The following is an 11622-nucleotide window of genomic DNA, read 5'->3' on the forward strand; positions in this document are numbered from 1 at the left end:
GCCAGACTGAAGCCAGGAACCGGGAACACCTTGCAGGTCTCACATATGGGTGACAGGAACCTAAGTATTTGGGCCATCTTCTGCTGCCTCCCATACGCATTAGCAGTGAGCTGGATCGATAGCAGAGACAGGCCTCAATCCTAGGTACTCCAACGATGGATGCAGGCGTCCCAAGTGGCTACCGAACCTACTGTACCACAATGCCCACCCCCTATAACCTATCTTTTGTTCATTCATTGACAAAAAGGATTTTGCACCTAATCTGCACCCTGTAGTCAATGAAGTCCCTCTGTGGAAGCACTAAAGGTCACTGCTGAAGATCTCCAATGAGATGAGAACCAGCAGTTACGAGTGTCACATCTGTTAAGGCCACGCAGCCCCTAATGTCCTAGTTCCATTTTGTTCAACTGAGCAGAGGTTGAACGTTAGGAAGTTGGAGAAAAGCAGCTAAGTTCAATTGCAGTTCTGTCTTCTACTGAGTGTTCGACCTTAAAGGACTTATTTAGCCAAAGACTGCTTCATCATCTGTAAAGTGGAGAAATTAATGGCGTGACACACGAACCTGATGCTTGTAGGATATTTAGGATAAGTAACATATGTACCAAGTGCACAGTGAGTGTCCGGTAGCCCTTAGCTATTATTCTGCTTCCAGGATAGATCAATAGTGTGTCCTCTATGTTCTTCACAGCGACCCAGCTCTAAGCCACTGAGATCGCTTAAGCTAAAGGTGCTCTACACATCTGTACAGTCCAAGTGTTCACTTGGATACAAGTGACGGCTCTCCCTGAGAATACAAGGATACAAGGCATGGGTCTCCCTGAGAAACCCGACAGTTTCCCAAGGGCTGTTTTAGGTTTAGTCTCCCAATCATCCCTCCATTCACTCTCTGCCTACTTCTGCCATTCTTCATAGGAGAGCTACACGCACACACCACCAGGTCATTATTGCAACACATAGAGCAACCGCACAGGAACAGAAACACGATAAGGCCCTGTGTCTTGGGCACACGGGGAGACTCTGGTGCACCCTGCTACAGGTGCCTCACTGGAAGCTGAGTTATAACAACACACTCACGACTCCTGCTGGTGATGCAAGCAGTTCCCTGAGGAAGCAGTATCCTGGGGTGAAATCATGGATGCCATTTTAATGCTTTTTCTCAGTGTCCTTTCAAGCTTGCTCAATGGAGGGCAATTCCACCTGTCACTGGATATAGCTTTCCCTGGTCACTTACAGGTAATAAAAAGCACTAGAGTATTTCTGGTACAATGTCCAAACCAATAGACATTTGATCTTTGACTTATGATGGATTCCATCCTAATAAACAGCACACAAATTGAAAAGATCACAAGATGCATTTAACATACCCATAACCTAGCAAATACCATTGCCTAGTCTAACCTATCTTTTTTTTAAAAAAAGATTTTATTTATTTCAGAGGTTGAGTTACAGAGAGAGGGAGAGACAGAGAGAAATACCTCCCATCCACTGAATTACTCCCCAAATGGCCGCAATGGACAGAGCTGGGCCGAGCTGAAGCCAGGAGCCAGGAGCTTCCTTCGGGTCTCCCACACGGGTACAGGGGCCCAAGGACCTGGGCCATCTTCTACTGCTTTCCCAGGCCACAGCAGAGAGCTAGAAAGGAGGTGGAGCAGCTGGGACACAAACCAGTGCCCATAGGGGATGCCAGTGCTGCTGCAGGTGGAGGCTTGGCCTACTACACCACAGTGCTGGCCCCCTCGAACCTATCTTAAATATGCCCAGAACACTTCTGATAGCCTGTAGTTATGGAAAATCATCTAACACTAAGCCTATTTTATAATGGAGTGTTGACTGTCTCACATACACTCACAGATGGGCATTTTGAAGGCAGCATGGGATATGAAAACACAAAATGCAACAACCAAACCACTAGCAGCATAGCACACCGCAGAGTACCATGTGCTGACTTCAGGATCACAGGGCTGGCCGGGAGCCCTGCTCTCTGTCCAGCGTCCCTGCAGAGTGTTCTACTGCATGGCACCAGCCTGAATCAGGTGAAAATTCAGAGGCCAGTTTCTACCAAATACCACCACTTTCACTCCATCGTAAGGCTGAAAAACTGGGAGTCCAACCATCGTAAGCTGGGGACCACCTGTATTACTAAATACTTCCACCCTCATTCAGATACGAGAATTCTTTCCTCCTTCCCCATCAAGAGCTGGTCACAGCATGTCTCGGCCTTTAAGGAAGAGGATGTGGTCAGATTTTCCTTTCCTTGCTTTTACCTGCCCCTGAGTAATCACTGCTGGGTTTGATCCGACAAGATTAGAAGAGTAGGAGAGGTGAGAAAAGGGGGACACAAAAGCCCTTCCTTTCCAGGACGGTTATAAGATGCCACCGTGTTTTCCAGGACTAATAAGTATGTCAGGCTGGCTCTGCTGTCGGTGATTTCACATGTCCTTAGGTGGCCTCCCTGTTGGGCCATAAAACATGGGCACCTGCCATTCTTTTGGCTATCTGCACTCTCCCCCATCCCCAATTCAGGCCTGGACGTCCTGAGTCCCTTCTTTTTTTTTAAATTTTTTATTTTTTTTTTACTTTTTAATTTTTTAATTTTTTTTTGACAGGCAGAGTGGACAGTGAGAGAGAGAGAGACAGAGAGAAAGGTCTTCCTTTTGCCGTTGGTTCACCCTCCAATGGCCGCCACAGCTGGCGCGCTACGGCCGGCACATCACGCTGATCCAAAGGCAGGAGCCAGGTGCTTCTCCTGGTCTCCCATGGGATGCAGGGCCCAAGCACCTGGGCCATCCTCCACTGCACTCCCTGGCCACAGCAGAGAGCTGACCTGGAAGAGGGGCAACCAGGACAGAACCCGGCGCCCCGACCGGGACTAGAACCCCGTGTGCCAGCGCCGCAGGCAGAGGATTAGCCTAGTAAGCCATGGCGCCGGCCCTGAGTCCCTTATAAACTGCCTCTCCACACAGAGTTCCACCATGTCCTGCTGTCTCCTTGGAAAGAATTTAAAGGGGGTACCAGGATGGTTCTCACCAATGTCCCACATCCAGTCCATAGAAATACTCCTGACTACTTGCCCCAGTAAAGTCAGAGAACAGTACCTGTTCTCCACGTAACCAGTCCCTCTGTCTGGCTCATTGGGTTCCCAGGGTTGAAGTCAGGCAACAATCCCGTGGGTCCCAACTATAGCTAACTGCTGTGGGTAGCTCAGTGAAGCCCTCCCTTTCCTACCCTTGGTGGTGGTAATCTTAGCTTAAGTCTCACTGCTGCATTCCTCAGGCCTTCCCAGAGGCCCAAAGCCCAGAGGACTCACTGGCTATGTATCTGTAGGTACATCTATGTCTCTCTCTGGGTGCAGATCTGTAAAAGGAAATTTTGAGGAACCAGCTCACACGATGGACAATGAGAGGTCCCATGATATGCTACCTGCAAGACGGAGACCCAAGGCACACGGTGGCAGAGTTCAGGCCGAGTCTGAGGGCCTGAGAACCAAGGTAGTTGTGGGATCAACCCAAGTCTGAGGGCGGAGATGGGTGTCTCAGTCAAGCAGTGTGGCCAGAAGAAAGGGGCAGATTCCTCTTTCTTCTACCCAGGCCCTCGATGAACTGGATGATGCCCAGCCTCATTGAGGAGGACAATTTCTTGAGTCCACTGATTCAAATGCCAACCTCATCCAAAAAACCCTCCCAGACACAGCCAGGAGCAAGGTCTAATTTGGGCACCCCGTGGCCCACTCACACGGACATGTGAGATGAGCCATTTGCAACTCCTCACAAATTCCCCCCTCAGTTGCCACATCTAGACCTTCTATTTCCTCCTTGGGTGGAGGGGTTTGGACTCATGAACCTAGCCATTTTGAGTGAAAGTCCACATGTGACCATGTCACCTTGGAATTTCATATCAATCCCATTTCAGTGCCTCGGGTGAAACCTACACTGTCACCTAGGCTACTGAAAGTGGAATCAATACAACCTCCATCTCAACACCCCCAACCGTGATTCCTACTCAGCCAACACCACTGCCTTGTTAGGCAGGGCTACTCTGGCAGCTGAAGCAATCTCACATTCATTAGCAAAGTGCAACCCTGTGGTCCCTCAAGTTAAAGAAGAAATCAGTCATTTAAAATATCTCATCTGGGAGTCCTAATGTGTGGGTTTTAATAAAAAGGTTTGTGGTTTTAATTTGAATATTTGTCCATTTGAGGGGGGTATACTTACATTAACATCTTAAAACAATAGTAAAGGGCCCTAGGAAAGTAGCTAAAACTTTGCTGAGTAACACAAATGTTATAATTTTACTGATGAGGTTACCAATGAGTTATGTTTAGAACCTCAATACAAACAGCACTAAATTAGGTGTTGCTATATTTCTTTGTGAGTTTAAGAAATAGTTTTCATTTTTTTTATATTCAAATCCTTATGGCATGTAAAAGTCAAATTAGAAAGGAATCAGCTATTTAGTGTTTGTTGTTATTTGAGGGACAGAGAGACAGACAGAGCTTGGATCTTCTAATTCATTCCCCAAATGCCTGCAACAGCCAGGATAGAAGCCCCGATTCAGAACTCAGTCCAGGTCCCCCATTTTGGGGGGCAGGGGCCCTACTAAAGCTGTCATCCACTGCCTCCCAGGTCCACATATTAGCAGGAAGCTCAGATCAGAGCTGTGGCTGGGACTCAAACCCAGCATCTTAATCACTAGGACCATCATCCACCCCCGCTATTCAGTTTTAATTGCACTTTATATATGTAAAACTTTAGGGTATGGGACCGAAACAAAGAACCAAAGTTCTTCTCAAGGGACCGCCTCCCCATCTCCAGATTCATAAAGGACGGATATAAAACCCAGCTCCTTTACTGTGAAGACAGTACGCGTGTGGTTATCATAGCACTTTGTTTAACAGAATGGAAAATGAAAACCATCAATAGTTAAGATGAACTCAGAAACATCAGCGTTGAAGTCTGTGATTTGTTAACAGGAGTCCTGGGAGAGAAAGACATTCTGCCCTGGAAGTAAAACTGCCTGCCAAGGCAGCACACTGACCTCTCCAAGGAAAACTGTCGTCACTGGGGCTGGAATGTGCCACCTGGCCTCCTTCCCAGAAAGGACAACCCTTCAGGGCCCACAACGCTGAAAATCATTGCTCTGGCCCAAGCCAGGTTCAACCCTGTGCCAGGGCCAAAGCCGCTGTCACCAAAACAAAGCCTGCCCTGCCTGGCCAACGGCTCCACAGGCTGCTCCGTCACACAGAACTGGCAGGACTGCAGCGATGAACTTGGGCCGAATGATTTGAGATGAGGAGAGCGTCACCAGGCTGTAGCTTTAGTCTTAGGCCTGTTGTAGCAAAATACTAAACTTCAATCATCTTTCAGTACCACATGTGAGACACACGGCGCATTATTCAACTCGGAAAATCTCTACCATGCAATAATACACATTTCCACACTAATAGAGAAAATTACCATAAAAACAATTTCAAGTCAAATAGTGGCACCTAGTATTTGCTGCAGTGTCCTTTTCATCTGTGATCCAATATGGATTCTCACATTTCAAAAATAGATTAGTTTATAGAGTGGATTCCACAGAGAAAATTAGCACAGGGAAGAAAGAATGTGACTTAAAATCTTATTGATTATATTGAGCCAAGAACATGTGGAATTTGGAGGGAAAAAAACTGAGAATTGTCATTTCAAGGTAGATGCATAAAAATCTTGACTGCTTAATAAAATAATGAGTCTGATCGCTTTCGCTCAGGAGACACCAATTTTCACTGTAAAGTGTAGTGGTGCCACGACTACCGAAGAAGAGGTGTGTCTGTTGTCCTTTTGGGGATTAGAAGGGCTAGCTTGCTGCAGAGGCAGACAGAGACTAGGGAGCCATCAAGGTGGGAAAGGGGATTCTGTACTTGCAATGACTCCACAGGGAACAGTGCCCTCTCCTCTGGGCAAAGCAGTCCACGCCCCGTCAGCTCTGCAAGTCCAGCTGAAGAGAGCAACTCTCCTGTGTCCGCTCCTCTCAGTCTGGTCACCCCGAGACCCCAGGGACAGCTCCTCACAATGCAAGTGCTGCACAGGGAGCCTTCCTAGGCTCTGACCTGCTTAGGACAGGCCTGTATGTACCTAAGATGACCCCCTGCCACTTTCTTTGCTGCAAGAGAGGGTCTTTTTCATTTCCTTCTAGCCACTAATTCATCAAGGCATTCAATCCGATGAATCATCGCTGAGTAACTCTAATGCGCCAGGCATGGTGACAAGAGTAGACAAATGTCCTACTTGCACAGAAAGTTGTGCAAATGAGATGTGAATAAGTACTCAAATAAGTGGCATGGCCCATGGGCATAAGTGTTATGAAGAACAATTAGCAATATGGGGATAAAGAGATGGGAAGGGGGCTTCTGTTTGGTATGAGGGATTCAGACAAAGTCTGTCTCATAAGTTGATGTTTGGGTTGCACCTGGGTCCTGTCTACACACCACCTATCCCTCCCTGGGTCACCCGCTCCCCCTTCGCTGGCCCAGTGGCCGATGCATTCCATGAAGGTCTCCCTCATTCCACTGCCGGAGGTGGACCAGCCAGGGGCCTAGAATATCTGGCTCTTCTCACCTCTTCCAAACCCAGAATAAATAGCCAACCGCAGGGCCCATTTCCCCAGCAACTGCCCCTGAGGCCGAATGATGCAGCCAGGAAACTCAGCACACCTAATTGCCCCTGAATGAACCTTGGTCAGCGAGACACACAGGATGGAGAGTGGTTTCCCATATTTCCTGTCTGTGACCAAGTCTGTGTGCTTCCCGAGTGCCAGAGGTTGAATTGTGTTCCCCCAAAACATACATCGACGTTCTATCCCCCATCCCTGGGAGTGTGACTTTATTTGGAAATAGGGTCTGTGCAGATGTCATCAAGTTAACATGCAGTGATTGGGTGAGCCCTAATGTAATCCTTTGTCCTTATTAGAAAAATACAAGACCCATGGGGAAATAATGACGATGTGACAATAGAAGCCGCTATTGGAGTGAAGATGCCTCTACCAACCAAGGTGCCCAAGAATTGCGCAAACACCAGAAGCTAGAAGAAGCAGGTTTCAGAGGGACTGTGGCCTGGCCACACCTTGATCTTGGACCTCTTACTTCCAGCACCGAGACATCACAACTCCCTGCTGTTTGCAGGGCCCCAGTCTGTGGTACTTTATGACAGCAGCCCCAGGAAGCTAACACACGCAGTGCCCAGCTGTGTGGGATTGTACTCTCAGACAAAGCACTAATACTTCATCCTTGCGTGGGCCTGTTCTCTAGAGAATCAGCACAGTGACAACTGGCATCCTGAATACCTTGATATCTGAGGGGACATTTGAGTACTGAGAGCACTGACAGAGGCAGCAGTTCATGCAAAGCCCCGAGGTGGCCACCTGCTAGGTGTGTTAGACAAACAGGAAGGAAGCAGGGGTGGGGAGGATGGGAGGCTGGGATTGATCAGGGGAAGAAGGTAAGGAGATGAAATTAGACTGGAGGCCAAAGACAGAAACGTATGGGCCACTTGCATGGCTTCCCCTGGAGTGAGAGGTGGCAGGAGACTGTTAGCCAGGTGTGCCGTACCATCATTCCTATTATGCTATTGGCTAATCCTGGTACAGTGTGGGAAGGGACTCCCCAGGCTGCTTATCACAGGAGGTGGAGTTCATTCGGTGCCATCTAGGAGGCTAGTAACCTCAGGGAGGGATCCTGGTGTTTGTAAATGAATAGGAGTACTCCAACCAGATGTTCATTTTACTGAGCCTAAGGGACTATTTCATAGAGCGGAGAGGAACAGAAAACATTCATATAGTTTTGTCCAAATTAAATAGAAACTTTCTTAGCAACACGAGTTTCATTAACTGAAACTCAGAATCAGTTTATCCAGTGTCTATTTATCTCTGTATTTTAGATTTATTCATTTACTACAAGTGAATAAGCTTCCATTGAGTATTACCACAATTATAAATTAATCTGAAAATTACAATCTTTAAATATATGCATAGATATTTTCGCAATAACAAATTGTTAAATCAAAATTAGGCCAACTTAGTCAGGCATTTTATATTTCAGTATATAAAGTATACTTTCAAGTATATTGTAGCCAAGTGTATAGAAGTGGTGTACACTGAGAAACATGACAGTGAATGAGTAGGCCAATACACACTTTACAAAATAGTAAAGCCTTTTTTCTTTTAAAAAACATTTTTATTTATTCATTTGAAAGAGTTACAGAGAAGGAGAGGCAGAGGCAGAGAGAGAGACACAGAGATTGCTCTTCCATCCACTGGTTCACTCCCCAAAAGGCCATAATCGCCAGAGCTGGGCCAACCTGAGAAGCCAGGAGCCAAGAGCTTCTTCTGGGTCTCCCACATAGGAGTGGGGATCCAAGCACGTGGGCCATCTTCTACTGCCTTCCCAGGCCATTGGCAGGGAGCTGGATTGGAAGTGGAGCAGCCGGGACTCAAATCAGAGCCCTTATGGGATGCCAGCGCTACAGGTAGCAGCTTCACCTGCTACACCACAGCAACCACCCTTTACTAACATGGTTTCTCCATCTTCTTATCAATTATGTATGTGCTAGCCATACATCCATCTTTCTACATTTTTCAAACCTTCAAGGGTAGGATATCAATTTTGTTACTTTGTCTTACCACATTGAGTTTTAAAGTTTATAAATGATTTATAAATTTGTGGCAATTTTAAAATAGAAGTTAAAAAAGTGTCCTGCATGAAGAACTTCTATGGGTAAGACCCCAGGCTTGGAACCCTCAGACTGGGGTTGGTGTAGTGGCCATGAAAGAAGGAGGTACTATTCTCTGGAGGGAGGAGAGAACTTCCAATTTACTCATGGCTTTGTTTAAATACTGAAGGAATTTGTGGGTTCAAAAGGCTTCCATAGCCTTGGCAGCTCATGTCAAGAGCCTGGGGTGATCACTGACGTCATACATAAGAATGTTAATTCTTAAATTAACAACAGGAGTCACCGTGCACTAACTTCCCATGCAGGACCTCTGTCCTCAAAAAATTGGATTATGGAGGGTTAACAGAAAACTTGTTCTCAAAGATCTACTTTGTTTTAGCGTATTAAGTGGAGGATATTCTTATGACTCATAAGTTGTAGTTATGTCTAAGTGCTAGCAAAAGATGTATCACATTTGCATTCTTCTTTAAAGTTAAGTTGCTCAATAAAAAGGGAAATCAGCTTCAAGATGCAATGATTTTTGTCTTGACTGTTGAAGAACATTTTCTTACAATTCGTTGAATTGTTTACATAGAATGAGTTAATCTTCTGTGTAAAAGTTAATTGGAAATAGATCTTAGATAAGATCTTAAATCTAATTGGAAATAGATCTTAAATAAGACTGGGAATAGGAGAGGGAGGAGGAAGTAGGGTGGGAGGGCAGGTAGGGTGGGAAGAATCTCTATGTTCCTAAAGTTGTATTTATGAAATGCATGAAGTTTGTATTCCTTAAATAAAAGGTTTCTTTGGGAAAAAATAAAATAAGATAGAAACTAAAAGTGTTCTTTTGGGGCCGGTGCTGTGGCACAGTGGGTTAACACCCTAACCTGAAGCGATGGCATCCCATATGGGTGCAGGTTCTAGCCCCAGCTTCTCCTCTTCTGATCCAGCTCTCTGCTATGGCCTGGGATAGCAGAAGATGGCCCAAGTCCTTGGGCCCCTGCACCCATGTGGGAGACCTGGAAGAAGCTCTTGCTCCTGGTTCGGATCGGCTCAGCTCGGGCCATTGGGGCCATGTGGGGAGTGAACCAGCTGATAGAAGACTTCTCTCTCTCTCTCTCTCTCTCTCTCTCTCTACCTCTCTACCTCTCTGTAACTCTTTCAAATAAATAAAATAAATCTTTTTTTTATAAAAAGTGTTCTCTTATTGCCTTAAAAATTATTAATCATTATTATGACACTCCGGATTGTGATATGTATACTTATAGATACCCTAGAAAACACCATGATGGCTTTACTCAACTCATTCTTAGAAGAATACTTCAAAAGATCTTAAAATGTAGGATTAAGATTATGGCCTTGTCTGAATTTTCCCATCGCATTTCAGTTATGATACTACGTATGGGTTAGCCAGTTCACACACAAAAACTTGCATTTCCCTTCTATGGACATAAACTTTCACTCACAGTTGGGAAGATATTCAAGGCACTTGTCTTCCCTAGCTCTAGAGTCGACTCTGTGGGCTGTGGACCCATGAGGAAGGCAGGTGTCACATGGTGACCAAGCCCCCTGTTGAACTTCCCAGGCAGGCTTTGTGTCCCTGGACTTTAAAATGTTTAAATAAACTTCAAAGACATCAGGCTCTCCGCATTCTCTCTCATGGCCCTCAGACTGGGGCTGGTGCTGGAGCATTCCCAGGTCATGGGGAGGGGTCAGTTTCCAGGTCCTCAACCTCTGGATGTACTCTGCTCACACCTGATCTCACCTGCCTGAGAACACAGGGCTGTTGGGGAAGCACTGTGCCAGTTTCCTCCAAGCTCCTCATACTAATCTCTTTGATCCAGCTCTACAAAAATAAAAACTAACCCTGGGGCAGGTGTTGGCCTAGCATTTAACACGTTGCATAGGGGGTCAGCATGGTGAAGCAGGTTGGGCCGCTGCCTCCAACGCCAGTATCCCATATGAGTACAGGTTTGAATCCTGGCTCCCCCTTTGGATCCAGCTCCCTGTGGAAGATGGCCTGAGTTCTTGGGCCCCTGCCACCTGTATGGGATTCCTGGATGGAGTTCCTGGATCCTGGGCCCTGGCTTCTGGATGACTCAGGCCTGGCCATTGTGGCCATTTGGAGAGTGAACCAGGGAGGAAAGATCTCTCGCTCTCTGTGACTCCACCTTTCAAACAAACAAACCAAGATGCTGCTTAGGATGCCCAAATCCCATGTTGGAGTGCTTGGGTTCCATTTCCACCTCCACTCTTGGTTCTAGCTCTCTACTAATGTGCACCATGGGAAGCAGAGGGTGATGGTTCAAGTTCTTGGATTCCCACCACCTGGATTGAGTTCCAGGCTCCGGGCTTCAGCCTGGCTCAGTCCCAGGCCATTGAGGGCATTTGAGAGTGAACCAGTGGACAGGGCATTTCTCTCCTTCTCTCTCCTGCCTCTGAAATTTACAAAAGGCAGAGGAAAATACAAAAAGCACTGCTCTCACCACTGGAAACCCCATGACCGGGCCTGGCCCAGGTGGGAGTGCCTAGGGGAAGCAGCCTTCCCCAGGGCACTGGGCTGTGTCTCAGCTGTGAGAGTTCGAGAGAGAGGACAGAACATTTCTATGCTTACTCTTGCTGATCAACATTACATTTTCAAGCAATACTTTGGAAATGAGTGTTTTATAGCTTAATGTTCATACAGATAGTTGCAGAAAAATCTATATTCACTGTACTAGGATGCATTTCCTTCTTGCTTTTATCAGTCCATCTCCTTCTACCAGTTTATTTCATCCTCTGATATACTCAGATGTATATTAGTTTACAGTAGAATCCAGAGTCCATTCTTGATAGTCATTAGTACAACTATTATAAGCCCTATAGCTAAACAGTAGCCAATATTTTTGTGTCAATTTCCACAGAATCACATTCTAGCAATGAGTAACATGTCTACTGATAT

This window comes from Oryctolagus cuniculus, chromosome 3, assembly GCF_051225735.1.
Source record: "Oryctolagus cuniculus isolate XC-2025 breed Fujian yellow rabbit chromosome 3, ASM5122573v1, whole genome shotgun sequence".
Classification (NCBI taxonomy): domain Eukaryota; kingdom Metazoa; phylum Chordata; class Mammalia; order Lagomorpha; family Leporidae; genus Oryctolagus; species Oryctolagus cuniculus.